A 19,907-nucleotide genomic window follows, 5' to 3' on the forward strand; every position below is an offset into this window, starting at 1 on the left:
GGGGGAGGGTGGAGTTCCCCCTCCCCCCTGCACGGAGCAGCCATAGCTGGGTCAGATCAAGCCCCAGAAACTTCCCTTGGCTGCAGGAAGCTCTGCATCTTGTGTGTGCGTGTGGGGGTCTGGGTGCAGGTGGGTGAGGCTCAGCGGGAGGGATGTGTGGGGGGGTCTGGGTGCAAGGGGGTTGGGCGGCCAGAGGGAGCAGCTCTTTGTATAGGGACCCTTCCCCCCACCCACCCACCTGGAACATCCGTACTGAGCCCCCTCCATATCAGGAACCCCCCACACCCAGAACCCCTCTACTGAGCACTCCTAACCCCACCCTACTGAGCCTCACCCCCTGCATCAGGAGGCTGGTGATACCCCTCATACCTGGACCCCTCATACCTGGACTCCCACCCCACTGAGCCCCAAGCAGCTTCACTCTGATCCCCCCATCCCATCAAGCCCCAGTCCCTGCCCTCACCACTGAGCCCTAATCACCTTCACCTGGGCTCCCCTCCCATCCCCCCTGCACCAAAACCCTGTGCATCCAGATTCCCACCCTGCACCCAGACCCCCACCCAGCTCCCTGCATCCAAACTATGTCACACAGAACCCTGGTACTCTTAAGGGAATTCTGCACCAAAAAATTAAAAATTCTGCAAAGTTCTGCATATTTTAATTGTCAAAATAACACAGAAACACAATAAGAATATAATCGTACCATTTTCAATTATTTTGGTAATTTATTTCAAAATACTTGTCAGCAAATAATTGAAAATGCTGTGATTATATGGTGTTATTTTGACAAATAAAATATGCAGAATTTTACAGAATTTTAAAATATTGTTCGCAGAATATTTATTTTTTTGGTGCAGAATTCCCTCAGGAGTAGAAGTTGTCAGCCCTCACTGGAAATGCCGAGGTAAGGGCAGGCTGCAAAAGGGAGAGCAGATACTCCAAGACTGGGGTGTAACACTGAAGTTATTCTCCTCAACCAGTCACAAACTGTGCTTCTGATTCCCCACACTGGTTATCAAGAAGCCAAAAAAAAAAAAAAAGAAGAAATCACACAGGCCCCTTTATTGCATTCCAATTCTCTGGCTCCCAATCAGCAGCTAGGTCCAGTACAATGAGAAGTTATTTTAAACTCTGCTCACATATACAAAATGTTCTTCTGACCCCAAAGGGTCAGCCATATTACTAGGTCAGTATAGTTTTGGATCTTACGCAAAATACCACGCTACCAGCCAATCCTTTAGTGTCTAAAACTAAACGTTTATTATAAAGAAAAAAGAAAGAACAAGAACAAAGATGTTAAATGGTAAAACCGTCACGTGCATACAAAGACTTCAAAGTCCATATATCAGGTTCCTAGCAGTACTGGTGAGTTTGCTAGCTTGAAAGTCCCTCTGGAACATATCCACAGCGTGGATGGGTCATTCAGTCCTTGTTCAGAGCTTCAGTTTGTAGCAGAGTTCCTACAGAGGTAAGAAGCAGGACTGAAGTAAAATGGAGAAGATGCAGGATGCCTTTTGCCATGCAGTCTGTGCATCCTTTGTTTCAAACAAAAAGCTGCCCAGCACATGGCGTGGAGGCCTTAGAGTTCTGTCCATAGGCATGCCCCTGCATGCCTTGCTGAGGCACAAGGTGTATCTGCCTTCTCTCAATGGGTCAGTTGTATAGCTGATGGTCCTTAATGGGCATCAAGCAGGCTAGGCAGATCTGATGCCCAAACTGTCCGGGGGTGACACCCAGAAGCACAGCACAAGTTTGAAATACAGACATACGTATCTATAACTCATAATACAAAGGTGACACAAATACATAAATGAGATTATCGTATCTGGCAAGTTATGACATTTTTGCAGATACTTGCAAAATGGCATATCTGGCATAACTCATTACAATTTTACAATATTAATATTCATAATATCCTCAAGTGTTCCCCAGATTTCATACAGCATTACAGTTATTACCACATGGAATCCCATTTTCAGATTCCTTTTACAGTTCTTAAAGCCTGATCCAGCACCTCCTGAAGTCAAAGGGCATTGTTCCATTGGCTTCAGTGAGTGCTGGATCAAACCCTTAGATTGCAAGCTCTTCCATGCTCTTTATATGTGTTTGGCAGCATGTAACAAAATGGGGACCTGACCCTAACTGAGGCTTTGCACTGCTACTGCAAGATCAATATTTGATCATTTTTATGAACAGAAAAACTTGTAAGCTGAAACATGGAGAACCTTTGTAAATTAGGCACATTAGTCTATGTGGTGCTATCTTGTTGTCATTATGTTTCTCTCAGTATACATATTTTATATGCTGGAGTAACAGCCCAAAGAACAATAAAACTGCAGTCCCTTCTCCCACCTGAATATCTCTTCCAGTTGTTTCTGCAAGGTATATTAACTATCCGCAGTGCAGTTTTTTCATAGTGTATTATGGCGATGACAATAGCAAGTTACTAACAAAATACAGTGTGAAAGGAATATCTGATGAAGTGTGCTGCTTTGTGAAGTTTTGGTTGACCAATATAGCACTGGGGTTAGATACTGTGACAGACCCAGACCAGGGGGGTACAGGAGTCTGGTCGAAGGCAAATGTCCCGGCCACTGGATGAACAGTTTTCTGATCCCTGAGTGACCAGAGCAGGAGAGGCACTAGAGCAATCAAGAACCTGCTAGAACCAATTAAGACAGGCGAGCTAATTAAGACACCTGGAACCAATTAAGAACATACTAGAGTCAATTATGGCAGGCAGACTAATCAGGACACCTGGTTTAAAAAGGACCTCCCATCAGTTAGGGAAGGGAGCAGGGAGTGAGAAGGTGTACTGTTGGAGGACTGAGGAGTACAAGCATGATCAGGCTTCAGGAGGAAGATCCTGGGGTGAGGGTAAAGAAGGTGTTGGGAGGAGGCCATGGGGAAGTAGCCCAGGGAGTTGTAGGTGTCACGCAGCTGTCACAAGGGGTACTGTAGACAGTTGCAATCCACAGGGCCCTGGGCTGGAACCCCGAGTAGAGGGTGGGCCTGGGTTCCCCCCAGCCCCCTCAACTCCCTATTTGAAATGAGAGGAGGTGACCTGGACTGTGGGTCCCACCAGAGGGGAAGGTCCCTGGCCTATCCCCCGACCCACTAGCTGGGTCAGCAGAGACTGTGGTGATTGTTCTCCTCCCTTTCCTCATGCTGGCCAGTGATGAGGTTAGCTGAGTGAATGGCAGGTTTGAGCTACTAGCAAAAGTGGCTAAACTGAGGGTGGCTGTGAATCTCTGAGACAAGCAAATCCGCCAATAAGCGCAGGACCCACCAAGGCAGAGGAGGAACTCTGTCACAATACACAAAAGGGTCTTAGACTCAGCATTGCAATGCCTAACATTTAGGCCCCCTGTCATCTAGTGTAATCCCTGTGTTAGGCACATAGGTTTCCTATATAATATATTGGGAGAGTTAGGTGCCTAAGAATGAGATCCATAAAAGCCAGTGCACTGAATAGGGAGCTGCCTAAGGGCATGTCTACACTGCCACTTAAGTCAATGTAACTTACGTTGCTCAGGGGGTGTAAAAGAGCCCCCTCCCTGAGTGATATAAGTTACATCGTCTTAAAGTGGTGTCTACACCATGACATCGCTTCTGCCTTTCATTGAGGTGGAGTAATTAAGCTGAAGGGAGAGCGCTCCGCTCTTCACCAAACACGCTACAGCCCTTATAACCTTTAGCCCTACAGTTGGAGAAATCAGCCAGGATGTGGGACTGGATGCAGAATTTACCACCTCCTAGGTCAGTGACCTAACCACTGGGTTGCAGAGTTATTCTCACTCTCTGACTGGCCCAATGAATATTTAATTACTTGTACACCTTGGAAAAATGTCACTAGGAGAGACTGAGAAAGACCTGCCTAATAATACTCTATGGCCCAGTAGTTGGGGCTCTCTGGGGGGGAGAGCTCAACATCTCTGCTCAACATCAAGTAGAGGATGGACTTGAACTTAGACTCCCATCTCCTTGATGAGTGCTCTATCTGCTGAGCTAAAGGTTCCAATATCAACAATTCCTTCCCTGGAGTTCTATGCAGGGTCTGGTCCAGTAGGCAGCCTCTGACAGCACCGACTGAATTGGGCCGCAGAGGTGAGATAGGCAGGAGAACACCTAGTCTAAAGATGCCATTGAGGCTTAGGCATTATAGGCCTGGCTTGAGATGAATAAGTAAAAATGAGGGAGGCCTTATTTCTTGGAAGACAGGGTTAGGGAGGTAAATAGATCAGCAGGCTGAAAACAGAAACTTTGTACTTAATGAGGTAGGTAAATGGGTCAGTGAGCTAAGAGACAAAATGCCTAAACTAGTTAAGATAAGGGGGGACACCCAGGGAACCATCTACAAAGAACAAGATAACAATGGACTAGATAAGCCTGGAATGTAAGCTGTGGTAAAGAGTACGTCGAACATGGACAGTGCATGGACTGAGCATGCTGGACAGAGATTGGTTTCTACAAAGTAAGCAAGCCAATTCCAAAATGTGTAATGCAATGAAATATGTAAATGTATACAGAGGGAGAGATTTCTGTGTAACTTCGGATGTGTGGTACACCCTATACCTACCCCCTATGCTGGAGTCTGATTAACTCAGCGTAGTTTTGTTGTATGCCAAATAAAGGAACCAACAGGCATGAGCTAGATCGGGGTAGGCAACCTATGGCACGCGTGCCAAACGCAGCACGCAAGCTGATTTTCAGTGGCACTCACACTGCCCGGGGGGCTCTGCATTTTAATTTAATTTTAAATGAAGCTTCTTAAACATTTTAAAAACCTTATTTACTTTACATTCAACAATAGTTTAGTTATATATTATAGACTTATAGAAAGAGACCTTCTAAAAACGTTAAAATGTATGACTGGCACGTGAAACCTTAAATTAGAGTGAATAAGTGAAGACTCGGCCCACCACTTCTGAAAGGTTGCTGACCCCTGAGCTTGATGTTTGGACTGAGTTGGCTGTTTACTTGCTCACTTCAAGATTTTTAGGTTTTAGGTCTTAACACTTTTGGGCATAACAAAGTGCTTTATTAAGGACTAACAAAGTTAATGTGGGAGAATACTGGTTTCACTTGAATTAGAATCATATCTAGTCACATTGCTATGTAAAGGGGGATTTTTTTATGGGATACAAGTGACCTCTGGATTCAGACTCTTCATTTGCAAATAGTTGAATATGGAATGATGGATAGTCAAATGCAATGAATGTTCAGTAGGTCCTAATAGGATGTGGACACTTTCATTGGTCTGATGGAAAGTGAAACTGTAGTAAATGGAAAAAGGGATCCTTTTAGTGTCTGTAAGTGGCAATGTAAATAGCAAACTGTTTACTGAAGCCAATTTTAATTAATTCCCTGTATGACTGAAACCCAAGTTGGTCTTATGGTCTCTTAACATAATTAATAATCAGCAATAATTCATTATATGTGGCTTCCTGACCTTAAACATGGACATAGTAATTTATTAAAAATAGGGTGAGAATTAATAATGTCTAAAAGGTTTGCTGCAAAAAAAGTTAAATATCTGGTAAGATTTATTAAGGGGCTAAGTAGATTAAGATTTATTAAGGGGCTAATTAAGATTGATCTACTAGTCCTTTATTTTTTAAACTTGAGCTTGAATCTGGGTCAGGCAGCTGTAGAAATACACTGGCTGGTGTTTGATCAGTTCCCACTGGTTAATGGTCTCTGTGAAACCTATGACACTAGTCTGGCATATTTTTCATTGTATTCTTAAGTCATCAGTAACTGGTGTATTATGGGTAGACTGAGTCTCTAGGAATGAATAATTTCACTTATTCTCATCAGGATAGAGAAATACTGAAATCCTTATTCAAGGTTAGACTACTGCCAGCCTGTGTGGGGGTGCATATGTAACCCATGCCTCTTTGGTGTGGCACTCTGTCCCCCTTTAGTGACGGTTATACAGCTAGAGATTGATGAGTCTGCTACAGCCTTGGCTAAGAGACATATGTATTTTAGCTCAGGCAATGGAGGCTCATGCATTAAGCTCCAAAAGTCCCAGGTTTGATCCCTGCTGCCGATGACCAGGGGTCTGTCAGCCTTACATTACAAGTGGGGGCTCATCTGTGATTTCAGCTGGGAAGTTGTCACGGTTCCTCCCCCACTCTGAACTCTAGGGTACAGATGTGGGGACCTGCATGAAAACCTCCTAAGCTTACTTTCACCAGCTTAGGTTAAAACTTCCCCAAGGTACAAAATTAATTTTATCCTTTGACCCTGGATCTCCACTGCCACCACCAAACTTTAACTGGGTTTACTGGGAAACATAGTTTGGACACGTCTTTCCCCCCAAAATCCTCCCAACCCTTCCACCCCACTTTCTGGGGAAGGTTTGGTAAAAATCCTCACCAATTTGCATAGGTGACCACCGACCCAAACCCTTGGATCTGAGAACAATGAAAAAGCATTCAGTTTTCTTACAAGAAGACTCTTAATAGAAGTAAAGGAATCACCTCTGTAAAATCAGGATGGTAGCTACCTTACAGGGTAATTAGATTCAAAACATAGAGAATCCCTCTAGGCAAAACCTTAAGTTACAAAAAAGACACACAGACAGGAATAGTCATTCTATTCAGCACAATTCTTTTCTCAGCCATTTAAAGAAATCATAATCTAACACATACCTAGCTAGATTACTTACTAAAAGTTCTAAGACTCCATTCCTGTTCTATCCCCGGCAAAAGCAGCATACAGACAGACACAGACCCTTTGTTTCTCTCCCTCCTCCCAGCTTTTGAAAGTATCTTGTCTCCTCATTGGTCATTTTGGTCAGGTGCCAGCGAGGTTACCTTTAGCTTCTTAACCCTTTACAGGTGAGAGGACTTTTCCTCTGGCCAGGAGGGATTTTAAAGGGGTTTACCCTTCCCTTTATATTTATGACAGAAGTCTTTGAAGCTCAGGACATGTTTCTCCAGCCAGGGAGAGTATGTAACCCATGCCTGCTTGATGTGGCACTCTGTCCCCCTCTAGTGGAGCTAGACCAGCTAGAGATTGCTGAACCTGCTACAACCTTCATTAAGAGAGATGTATGTTTTAGTTCAGGCTCATGTATGAAACTCTAGAGGTCTCAGCTTTGATCCCAGCTGCCATTGACCAGGGTCTGTGGGTATTACATAAGGGCAGAGGGAAACAAGGAGCCTCACCACTATTTAGTCTTCTGTGCAGGAGTCATGCAAGGGGGTGGTTTTACATTCTGGTCCTAGGCTTGTTAACGCTTTCAACATGGGACAAGTTGTACTAGGTTGTAGCTTCTTTGGGACATAAACTTTCTCTTCTTCTGTATTTGTATAGTGCCTTGTGCAGAGGGGCCCTGATCCTGATTGGGGCATCTCGGTACTACTGTACTACAAATATATAATAATATTGGACAGGTGAGGCTTGAAAGGGACTGCATGCTGCACCTTCTCTAAATGTGGTGAGCCATGCTCCAATGTACTTCTGAAGCCCACAGGAGGAATTCAAACTGCAGTGTGGCCCCTCTGCACCCCTTACCTTCTCCCTTACCTTCCTTCCTTCCTCATTTGAGTGGCTTTTTCTCACCCTTCCAGGCATGTTTAACTCCCACCTTGTACTGTATATTAGATCTTAGGCTCTTTCTTGCCTTACTGTTTAAAAAAAATACTTATATCGACTAAATGACTTGCCTGACGGCTTCTTTAATGATCCATCATGTTCACTGCTTTAAAGCTATAAGGGCAATCTTGCTGCTTTGTCCACCCACTCACAGCTAAATGCCTAACTACATGAAGTTTTCTGTGCTTTTGATTTGAAGATTTCATATTTCCTGACTTTTAAAATAACTTTTATTTTTGTCTAATTTTTAAAAAATACTACTCCAACAGTTCCAGCGACATAGTTAGTACATGAGTCTTCAAAAATAGTACTTTTGATCAGGGGATGGGGTAGATGTCATACACCATGCCATGAGAGAGCCATTTACATGGCCACAACTTTAAAATGTATGAATGTAGTTGCATGAAGGTGGCATTGAAGGGGTTATGTAACCTTCCATTTATTTTAATTTAAGGAAAAAGGCTAATGTAGTGCCCATCTTTAAAAAAGGGAAGGAGGAGGATCCGGGGAACTACAGGCCAACCAGCCTCACCTCAGTCCCTGGAAAAATCATGGAGCAGGCCCTCAAGGAATCAATTCTGAAGCACTTAAATGAGAGGAAAGTGATCAGGAACAATCAGCATGATTCACCAAGGGCAAGTCATGCCTGAATAACCTAATTGCCTTCTATGATGAGATAACAGGCTCTGTGGATGAGGGGAAAGCAGTGGACATGTTATTCCTTGACTTTAGCAAAGCTTTTGATATGGTCTCCCACAGTATTCTTGCCAGCAAGTTAAAGAAGTATGGGCTGGATGAATGGACTATAAGGTGGCTAGAAAGCTGGCTAGATTGTCGGGCTCAATAGGTAGTGATCAATGGCTCAATGTCTAGTTGGCAGCCGCTATCAAGCGGAGTGCCCCAAGGGTCGGTCCTGGGGCCAGTTTTCTTCAATATCTCCATTAATGATCTGGAGGATGCCGTGGATTGCACCCTCAGCACGTTTCAGATAACACTAAACTGGGAGGAGTGGATAGGATGCAGAGGGACCTAGACAAATTAGAGGATTGGGCCAAAAGAAATCAAATGAGGTTCAACAAGGACAGGTGCAGAGTCCTGCACTTAGGATGGAGGAATCCCATGAACTGCTACAGACTAGGGACCGAATGGCTAGGCAGCAGTTCTGCAGAAAAGGACCTAGGGGTTACAGTGGACGAGAATCTGGATATGAGTCAACAGTGTGCCCTTGTTGCCAAGAAGGCTAACGGCATTTTGGGCTGTATAAGTAGGAGCATTGCCAGCAGATTGAGGGATGTGATCATTCCCCTCTATTTGGCATTGGTGAGACCTCATCTGGAGTACTGTGTCCAGTTTTGGGCTCACCACTACAAGAAGGATGTGGAAAAATTGGAAAGTGTCCAGCAGAGGGCAACAAAAATGATTAGGGATCTGGAGCACATGATTTATGAGGAGAGGCTGAAGGAACTGGGATTTAGTGTGCAAAAGAGAAGAATGAGGGGTGATTTGATAGCTGCTTTCAACTACCTGAAAGGGGGTTTCAAAGAAGATGGATCTAGACTTTTCTCAGTGGTACCAGGTGAGAGAACAAGGAGTAATGGTCTCAAGTTACAGTGGAAGAGGTTTAAGTTGGATATTAGGAAAAACCTTTTCACTAGGAGGGTGGTGAAGCAAAGGAGTGGGTTACCTAGGGAGGTGGTGGAATCTCCTTCCTTAGAGGTTTCTAAGGTCAGGCTTGACAAAGCCCTGACAGGGATGATTTAGTTGGAGATTGGTCCTGCTTTGAGCAGGAGGTTGGACTAGATGACCTCCTGAGGTCCCTTCCAACCCTGATCCTCTATGAAACCAAGGAGGGCCAAGATTTCAAGAAGGGCATGGTTGAAGGTGTCAAAGTTGGCGGATAGGCCCAGGAGGATGGAGCACTGTTCCTGAGAGTTGGCTAGGAAGAGGTCATTACAAAATGTGTCATGAGCATTTTCAGGGGAGTACAAGGGGTGGAACCCGGATTAGAGAATTTCTAAAATGGAATTTGAGGAGAGGGACGCCAGTGACTATAAACCGCATATTCAGTTATCTTAGAGATGAAAGAGAGAGAGAGATAATGGGGCAGTAGCTGGAGAGGCAAGTGGGGTTAAGGGAGGAATTTTTTTAAAATGGAAGAGACTAAAGCATGCTGATATGTATGTCCTCAGTTTTTCCAAGCATTCCCTTAGCTGATTTTTTGTCATAAGATAAATTGTCAAAATTTTCATTATTTCCTTAATATCTCATAAACATTTTTAAAATGACACTTGCTACAGACTGCTTTTAAAAATCCCATCTTATTTCTCTAATACCTTTGTTTAGCATGGATTCATTCTGCCTTTTTGTTGCCTTTATCTTTTCCCTGCAAACCTTCTAAATAGCTGTATATCTTTACTAGGTTTCCCTCTCCTATCTCTGTCCCAGTACTGGTTGTTTTTTATTCTCTTGTGAAGCCATATTGCCTATTTTACTCTTTGCATTTTTCTTTCAGTGGAATCATAATCTGTTGGGCAAACAACATAATTATGTATATATTATATATATCTCTGTTAGAAGGTTTAAATTTTTGAAATGCAGAGTAGACATTAAACAGAATTTGTCTTAATACCAATATCATTATTCTCATCTGGTTCCAACCAGTATGTCTCAAATAGTAATGACTGAAATGTACATGATTTTGTTCTAAAGGAAACACTGTTTTCAGACTCACAAATTGTGAGAGTTGGCATGTCTGCTGACACCTAACATTCTGTTCAGTTATCTCCTCAAGATAGCAGCCTCTTGTTGAAATCACACTAATGACGAAAGGATAAAGCTCCACTTTCTGGCATTCTAACTGAAAAACATAGAAATTGGATTACCTTGCTCTCGCCTCTTCTTTTTATCTTTCATGCTATGTAATATTTTCAATCTCCTGTCTTCAAATTCTCGATAGAGACGCCTTCAGATACTAGCATTATATCCATTTATCCCTGTTGTTCCTTTCTGAATCTGAATTAAAGTTGTTCTGAATTCATGACACATTCCTCATACTTCTGCTGTCCCTCTACATCTATTACTCCGATTGACTTCAAAAGAGTTCCATGCCTGGCATGACTGCAGGACAGGGCCCTTGAAATCAAACATTGTACTGTTTTCCCTGAGTAGTGGGGTATTTTAAGTAAAAACTCTATTTTATTTCCTTCTAAGTAGAAATGAAAAGATTGAATGGCTTGTTATGTACTGAGTCTAAAAATATTTCCACTGTCAAGGGTAAAGTAGAAAGAAATGGACTGCTGCACATGCATACAGCTGCACATATGTATAATCAAAACTATAACAACCGATATGGAAGAAGAGTACAAACCTAATATTTTGATGAAACAGCGATTTGCTGATTTATGATTGGATATAAACAAAACAGCACATATTCAACCCAGATTTAACCTGTACCATTTAAATCCACTGATTTCAATGGGGTAGAGTTACTCTGCAGATTAATTTAGCCCAATTTGCCGAACATAATTTTGCCAGTTATGACATGGCACTTGTACAACATATCTAGGCACTGACATGGCCCTCATCACTGTATTATTTACACACCTCACCAATTATTAATGGATTTTTTTTCCTCACAAGGCCTCTATGAGGTATGGACACGTTCTCCCCGTTGTACATGTAGGATCCTGATGCAGACTAGGTGACATGCCCAGAGACACACAGGAAGTCTGTGGCTGGGCCAGAATTTGAACTCAGATGTCTTAAGCTCATGCCTATAGATTTTACAATTAAATAAACTGGCATTAAATTTCAGCATCTCATTTATTAATTTTTTAGTAGAGATACCTGTTCAAGGAACGGTAGAATATGAATAGCCAAATTATCATGATATCAAGTTAATAACTTGAAGCTGAGTCCTAACTGTAAACGTATGGTAGGTTACAGAGTAACAGCCGTGTTAGTCTGTCTTCGCAAAAAGAAAAGGAGTACTTGTGGCACCTTAGAGACTAACCAATTTATTTGAGCATGAGCTTTTGTGAGCTACAGCTCACTTCATCGGATGCATACTGTGGAAACTGCAGCAGACATTATATACACACAGAGATCATGAAACAATACCTCCTCCCACCCCACTGTCCTGCTGGTATCAATTTATTTGAGCATGACCAGCAGGACAGTGGGGTGGGAGGAGGTATTGTTTCATGATCTCTGTGTGTATATAATGTCTGCAGTTTCCACGGTATGCATCCGATGAAGTGAGCTGTAGCTCACGAAAGCTCATGCTCAAATAAATTGGTTAGTCTCTAAGGTGCCACAAGTACTCCTTTTCTTTTTATGGTAGGTTACTTTTCCAGTGACGCATGGCACAAACTTCAGCTCCAAATATTCTAGGTAATCAAGCCTGACTATGGATATTGTAATCATATGTTCTCATTCCTTGTTTATATTGTGAGAAGAAGAAAGTGAACAAACTATAAAAAAAGCAAAATCAATTTTCTGGTTTTGTTATAAAAAATGTGTGAAATGTAAAAAGTAAAGAAATGGGTGGCATGAGCATTACATTACTAAAAGTGAAACATTTTTTAAAAATCTAAACTTATTGATAGCACGTATACCATGTATTTTCCAGACTAGGTCCTTTAAAATATTTGCTTAAACAATGGAGTCTAAAGGTAATAATATTCAACCTACTAGAACTGCTACAGTAAAATACATATATACAGACTAGACACGTGTCCACCATATACGTCATAGCTTAGGATAACTGCACATATATTTCCGTCAGTGGTTCAACAAGGGAACCCAATCTCAGGCTTCCAGCTCCCCAGCTGTTGCTTCTCTTGGGTGGAGACCCTTCTGATCAGTGTATGTCCAGGCTGAACCATTCCCTGTCTTCACCATGTTGCTCTCAGCAAAGACAATCTGCCTAAACAGAGCTGCTTGCTTTCTCTTAAAGACTGACAACAGCGTGATTGCTACAGATAAAAGTTACCACACAACTCTTTCTAAGCAAGCCTACCTTATTCTTAAGGTAAAAAGTAGGGCTGTTGATTAATCGCAGTTAACGCACATGATTAATTAAAAAAATTAATCGCACTGTTAAACAATAGAATACCAATTGAAATCTATTCAATATTTTGGATGCTTTTCTACATTTTCAAATATATTGATTTCTGTTACAACACAGAATACAAAGTATACAGTGTTCACCTTATATTTTAATTACAAATATATGCACTATAAAAATGATAAACAAAAGAAATAGTATTTTTCAATTCACCTCGTACAAGTACTGTACTGCAATCTCTTTATCGTGAAAGTGTAACTTACAAATGTAGATTTTTTTTTTGTTACATAACTGCACTCAAAACCGAAACAATGTAAAACTTTAGAGCCTACAAGTCCTCTTGGTACTACTTCTTGTTCAGCGAATTGCTAAGACAAACAAGTTTGGTTACATTTACGGGAGATACTGCTAATTCTTATTTACAATGTCACCTGAAAGTGAGAGCAGGCATTCATATGGCACTTTTGTATCCAGTGTTGCAAGGTATTTACGTGCCAGATATGCTGAACATTCATATGCCCCTTCATGCTTCGGCCACTATTCCAGAGGGCATGCTTCTGTGCTGATGATGCTTGTTAAAAAAATAATGCGTTAATTAAATTTGTGACTGAACTCCTTGCAGGAGAATTGTATGTCTCCTGCTTTGTTTTACCTTCATTCTGCCATATATTTCATGTTATAGCTGTCTCGAATGATGACCCAGCATGTTTGTTTTAAGAACACTTTCACAGAGGATCTGACAAAATGCAAAGAAGGTACCTGTCAAGGTTCCTCCCCCACTCTGAACTCTAGGGTACAGATGTGGGGACCTGCATGAAAAACCTCCTAAGCTTATCTTTACCAGCTTAGGTCAAAACTTCCCCAAGGTACAAAATATTCCACCCGTTGTCCTTGGACTGGCCGCTACCACCACCAAACTAATACTGGTTACTGGGGAAGAGCTGTTTGGACGCATCCTTCCCCCCAAAATACTTCCCAAAACCTTGCACCCCACTTCCTGGACAAGGTTTGGTAAAAAGCCTCACCAATTTGCCTAGGTGACTACAGACCCAGACCCTTGGATCTTAAGAACAATGAACAATCCTCCCAACACTTGCACCCCCCCCCCTTTCCTGGGAAATGTTGGAATAAAAGCCTCACCAATTTGCATAGGTGACCACAGACCCAAACCCTTGGATCTGAGAACAATGAAAAAGCATTCAGTTTTCTTACAAGAAGACTTTTAATAAAAATAGAAGTAAATAGAAATAAAGAAATCCCCCCTGTAAAATCAGGATGGTAGATATCTTACAGGGTAATTAGATTCAAAAACATAGAGAACCCCTCTAGGCAAAACCTTAAGTTACAAAAAAGATACACAGACAGAAATAGTTATTCTATTCAGCACAATTCTTTTCTCAGCCATTTAAAGAAATCATAATCTAACACATACCTAGCTAGATTACTTACTAAAAGTTCTAAGACTCCATTCCTGGTCTATCCCCGGTAAAGACCCAGCATACAGACAGACACAGACCCTTTGTTTCTCTCCCTCCTCCCAGCTTTTGAAAGTATCTTGTCTCCTCATTGGTCATTTTGGTCAGGTGCCAGCGAGGTTATCTTTAGCTTCTTAACCCTTTACAGGTGAGAGGAGCTTTCCCCTGGCCGGGAGGGATTTCAAAGGGGTTTACCCTTCCCTTTATATTTATGACAGTACCAATGTGAGATTTCTAAAAATAGCTATAGGACTTGACCCAAGGTTTCAGAATCTGAAGTGCCGTCCAAAATCTGAGAAGGACAAGGTGTGGACCATGCTTTCAGAACCAACACTAAGATGTGGAAATTACAGAACCCGAACCACCAAAAAAGAAAATCAACCTTCTGTTGGTGGCATCTGATTCAGATGATGAAAATGAACATATGTCTGTCCACTCTGCTTTAGATCGTCATTGAGCAGAACCCATCATCAGCATGGACACATGTCCTCTGGAATGGTGGTTGAAGCATGAAGGGACATATGAATCTTTAGTGCATCTGGCACGTAAATATCTTGAGACTCCAGCTACAACAGAGCCATGCAAATGCCTGTTCTCACTCTTAGGTGACATTGTAAACAAGAAGCAGGCAGCATTATCTCCTGCAAACTGTAACGAAACTTGTTTGTCTGAGCGACTGTCTGAACAAGAAGTAGGACTGAGTGGACTTGTAGGCTCTAAAGTTTTACATTGTTTTATTTTGAATGCAGTTATTTTTGTGTACATAATTCTACATTTGTAAGTTCAATTTTCATGATAGAGATTGCACGACAGTACTTGTATTAGGTGAATTGAAAAATACTATTTCTACTGTTTTTTAGAGTGCAAATATTTGGAATAAAAATAAATATAAAGTGAGCCCTGTACACCTTGTATCCTGTGTTGTAACTGAAATCTGTATATTTGAAAATGTAGAAAACATCCAAAAATATTTAAAGAAATGGTATTAAAAGCGCCCTTAATCACGCGATTAATCGTGATTAATTTTTTTAATCACTTCACAGTCCTAGTAAAAAGCATTACAGAGAAATATATTAAAAACATGCATGATAATAAGGTTACCAGAGTTCATTCCAACTCTAACATGAGTTCTGGCAAGAGCAGTCTTTCAACACCCCAGCCTAGGGGTTTCCTTGTGGTTACAAGTTCATCACAGCTTCAGCTCAGAACAAGTACACTCATGACAAGGTTTGTCCACCCTTTTATACAGATAAGGGGTGTTTGGTTTGGAGTTTCCAGAAGCAGTTATTTAGTATTTAATGGGCCTCTCTCCCCATGGCATACCTTCAGAAGGTTTGCTTCAGAGGGGAGAAGTTGCATTCCCCTCACCTCAAGGTACTTCCTAGGAAACCACTTCACAAGTATTGTTCCAAAAAGACTTTTGAACTTCCTTATACCTTCCAGAAATTGCATTAACTTTGTCTTCCTGCTCGAGAAGATCCATGCAAACTCACAATAGTACATAACCCTCTGCACTTCCAATACGTTGTATCCCAAAGCTATTAACCCTAATTCAATAAGGTTCATTCAGAATATTACAGGATATTGTCAGTCTGTCACGGTGACTTTTTATCATTTTGCTAAATGTTCATGGTACACCACAATGTAGTAGTCCTCTACTAAAACAAATATTAAATTTTAGACAGATCTCTCCTTGGTAATATGCATGAAAGGCCTGATGCAATGTCTGTTGGATACCATTGACTTTTGTGGAGCAGGCACCAAATCTTGCAGCCTTTATTCAAGCAAAACTCCAATGGATTTCAGTGGGACCTTTGTTTGAATAACAGCTGCAGGATTAGGCCAACGCTGACAAACTCTAGTGTCTTGTGGACAGTGCTATATGCATTTGTTGTGCATTTAAAATAGCCAAATTCAAAGTCATGCATGTAGGAACAAAGAATGTAAGCAAGTCTAACTTACAAGATCACTGGAACATTATGTACAGTTCTGGCGTCCACACTTTAAAAAGGATGTTGACAGATTGGAAAGGTTAAAAAATGAGTCCCAAGAATGATTCAAGGTTTGGAAAATCTGCCTACAGTGAAAACTAAGGGAGCTCGATCTATTTGGTTTATCCAAGAGAAGGTTAAGAGATGACTTGATCATGGTCTATAAGTACCTATGTGGGGAGAATATTTCTAATAATAGACAGGTTTCAGAGTAGCAGCCGTGTTAGTCTGTATTCGCAGAAAGAAAAGGAGTATTAGTGGCACCTTAGAGACTAACCAATTTATTTGAGCATAAGCTTTTGTGAGCTACAGCTCACTTCATTGGATGCACCCGATGAAGTGAGCTGTAGCTCACGAAAGCTTATGCTCAAATAAATTGGTTAGTCTCTAAGGTGCCCCTAGTACTCCTTTTCTTTCTAATAATAGAGAGCCCTTTAATCTAGTATTTCTTAACGACTGGTCTGGAGACTGGTGCCGGTCCCTGAGATCTCCCTGACTTTTTTGGAAGGCAGCAAGCTAGTCCCTGCTATCAAAAAGGTTGAGAAACACTGGTCTGGAAGACAAAGACATAACAAGATTCAGTGGCTGCAACTTGAAGCTAGACAAATTCAGACTAGAAATAAGGCATAATCGGCAGTGTTTATTAACCACAGAACAACTTACCTAGGGATCTGGTGGATTTTGCATCACTTGAATTCTTTAGATCAAGAATGGATGCAATTTTAAGAGAGATACTAGCTCAAACAGAAATTCCGAACTTGATACAGGAAATTCTATGGTTTATGTTATTCAGGAGCTCAACTAAGGCTATGTCTACATTCCAAGCTAGTGGTATGATTCCCTTGCTTGGGAATTACTTGCATTAGCTTTCAGCAAATAAACCAGGGAACATAACTCTGTGTTTTATATTGCAAGACCGTTTTATGTTAGACCACCCCAGAGGTGGAAATATCAATACAATTTTTAGTAGCAACTGAACACTGAATTTTCTTAATTCATCACATTGGAAAAAATACCCTACCCCTTATTAAATTCCCTGCACCACTTCCCCATATTTGACCTTGGCATGGGGAGACTGGACTTGCTCTCAGTTAAGCCTCACAACATGCTATGCAGTAGGTAAAGTTCCTCCTGTACAGAGGGGGAAATTGAGATACAGGGGCTAGTGGTCTGATATATTGATCACCCTCAGCTATCATTGACGTTGCCACTCAAGCTCTTAGGTTTTTGATCCAGTATTCTGACACTCCTATACTAAAAATATAAAATAGGGGTAGAATTGTCAGTAAAACAAACACATAGCGCCGCCGGTAAAGGGAAATTACTTAGGACAGAGGGAAAAATTAGGCTAGTTGTAAATCTGGGAGTTTTTCATATGGGTATGCACATAAGAAAACAGAATGAGATAACCGTTTTGAGTCCATAATGCAGTTGTCACAAAGAGCAATTCTAATCTATGTATACATAGTAGGGTTGCTAGGTATCTGGTTTTCGACTGGAATGCCCGGTTGACAAGGGATCCTGGGGTCTCCGGTCAGCACCGCTGACTGGAACATTAAAAGTCCGATCAGTGGTGCAGGCAGGCTCCCTACCCAGCTCTGTGTGACTCCCGGGAAGCTGCTGGCATCTCCCTCTGGATCCTAGGCAGAGGGACAGCCATGGGGGCTCTGTGCGCTGCTCACACCCCCAGAGTCAGCTCAGCAGCTCCCATTGGCCAGGAACCACTGCCAATGGGAGCTGAGGGGGCGGTGCCTCCAGGTGTGGGCAGCGCGCAGGGGCATATGGTCACACCTCTGTCTAGAAGCCGGAGAGAGATGTCACTGCTTCCCGGAAGCCGCCTGAGATAAGTGCCACCTGGAGCCTGCAACCCAACCCCCCTGCCATGTCCCAACACCCTGCCCCAGCCCTGAGCCCCCTCCTGCACCCCAAACCCGAGCCTCACCCCAGAGCTGTCACCCCCAGCTGGAGCCCTTACTGTACCCTGCATCCCAACTGCCTTCCCCAGCCCAGATCCCCCTCCTGCACCCTGAACCCCTCATCCCTAGCCCTACTCCAGAGCCTGCAGCCCCAGCCCAGAGCCCATACCTCCTCCCAAACCCCTGCCGCAGCCCAGAGTCCTCTCCTGCACGCCAAACTCCTCATCCCCAGAGCCCGCACCCCCAGCCCAGAGCCTGTACCCCCTCCCGCACCCCAACCCCCTGCCCCAGCCCGGAGCACTCTCCTGTACCCCAAACCTCTCATCCCTGGCCCCACCACAGAGCCCCACCCCCAGCTGGAACCCTTGCCTCCTCCCACACCCCTACCCCAGCCTGCAGTCCTCTCCTGCACCCCAAACCCCTCATCTCTGGCCCCATCCCAGAGCCCACAGCCGGAGCCCTCACCCCCTCTCACACCCCAACCCCCTGCCCCAGCCTGGTGAAAATGAGCGAGTGAGTGAGGGTGGGGGAGAGCGAGTGATGGAGGGAGGGGGATGGAGTGAGGAGTGTGGGCGTGACCTCAGAGAAGGGGCAGGGCAGGGGGGGTGGGTCAAGGATGTTCCATTTTCTGCAAATAGAAAGTTGGCAACCCTAATACATAGTCTTTTTTTAAAAAAACAAAGGTTATCAAAAATAGTTAAAAAGGTGAGAATCAAAACACTGTTATAAAGGAAAAGTTGACAAGAAGCACTGAGATGTCACACAGATACAGATGTCTTTTTCCATTGCTCTGTTATGGAGCTTTTTTTGCCAGAGTTTGACTCTCCATTGAAAGAACACACTGCTGCTAATCCTTGGACACTGGCTATGTTTTCCGAGTAGCAAATGGATATAGGCTAAACAGACAATCAGCTATTGGCAAACAGTCCTCTCATGAACAGTATCATAAAGTCTTACAATCTACGGCTAAGTTCTCCGATAGCCATTTTGAAGTTGAAGGAGAGTTGTCTGTGGAAAGTAGGGGATCAGATAATAGCTCCTATAAATAAAGGATTTCTGTTTGCCCATTTAACACCAAATTAAATTATATTCAGTGATACAGAAAACTACTTTAAAACTGATTTTAACTTTGTTGCGTTTTTTGGGAAGGTTTATAAAAATATTCATATTTGTTAAAACTTCCTCTTGGAAATTAAAGTGAAGCTTGGTTCTGAATAGAGTATTAGACCTTATGGTGATTATTAAAAACCAGTTAATCAAGAGGAATAAATGAACTGAGAACATTGAACTGCTTACTCGAGCTAGCGTGCTAAAAATAGCAGCATGGACTTTCCAGTTTGGTTTCCAGCATGGGTTTTCCAGCTCCCCGACCCCCTAGGCTTGAGAGCCTCAGCTCCAGCCCAAGCTGCAACATCCCACTGCTATTTCTAGCATGATAGTTTGAGCCCCACTAATACAAGTCTGTCTACCTTGGCTTGGAGGCTCACTCCTAGTTGGAGTGCAGACATACCCTCAGGAGCCCTGTTTCCATTGGTTCCCCTGCCCCACCTGCTCTGTGTGCTCCTTCCAGTGCAGCTCAAAGCACCCAATCCTGCATGATGCCTCCTGCTTGTCTGCTTATGTATAGCAAAATCATTGCTGAGGTATCCATCAAAGTCAGTGGGAAATGAAACAGCTCAGCTCCTTGCCCATAAGTGCTCTGAGTGTGGAATGGCAGTTAATCATGCTGTGAGTAGCAGTAACTTTCATGCTATGTTATGAAAGAAAATCCACTGGGTTCAGAGCAGAATTTATTGTATAAAGGCTTTGAGGAAAATTAAAGGTGAATCTGAGAAGGCCAACAGACATC

General features: G+C 42.7%; 1 protein-coding gene across 7 annotated transcripts in view; it reads left to right on the plus strand.

Moving 5' to 3' along the window:
• Positions 1-19,907, plus strand: part of MSRA (methionine sulfoxide reductase A) — a 450,230-nt gene that overhangs the window by 255,885 nt on the left and 174,438 nt on the right. The window lies entirely within an intron of this gene.

This window comes from Lepidochelys kempii, chromosome 3 (assembly GCF_965140285.1).
Source record: "Lepidochelys kempii isolate rLepKem1 chromosome 3, rLepKem1.hap1, whole genome shotgun sequence".
In the NCBI taxonomy this organism is placed as follows: Eukaryota; Metazoa; Chordata; order Testudines; family Cheloniidae; genus Lepidochelys; species Lepidochelys kempii.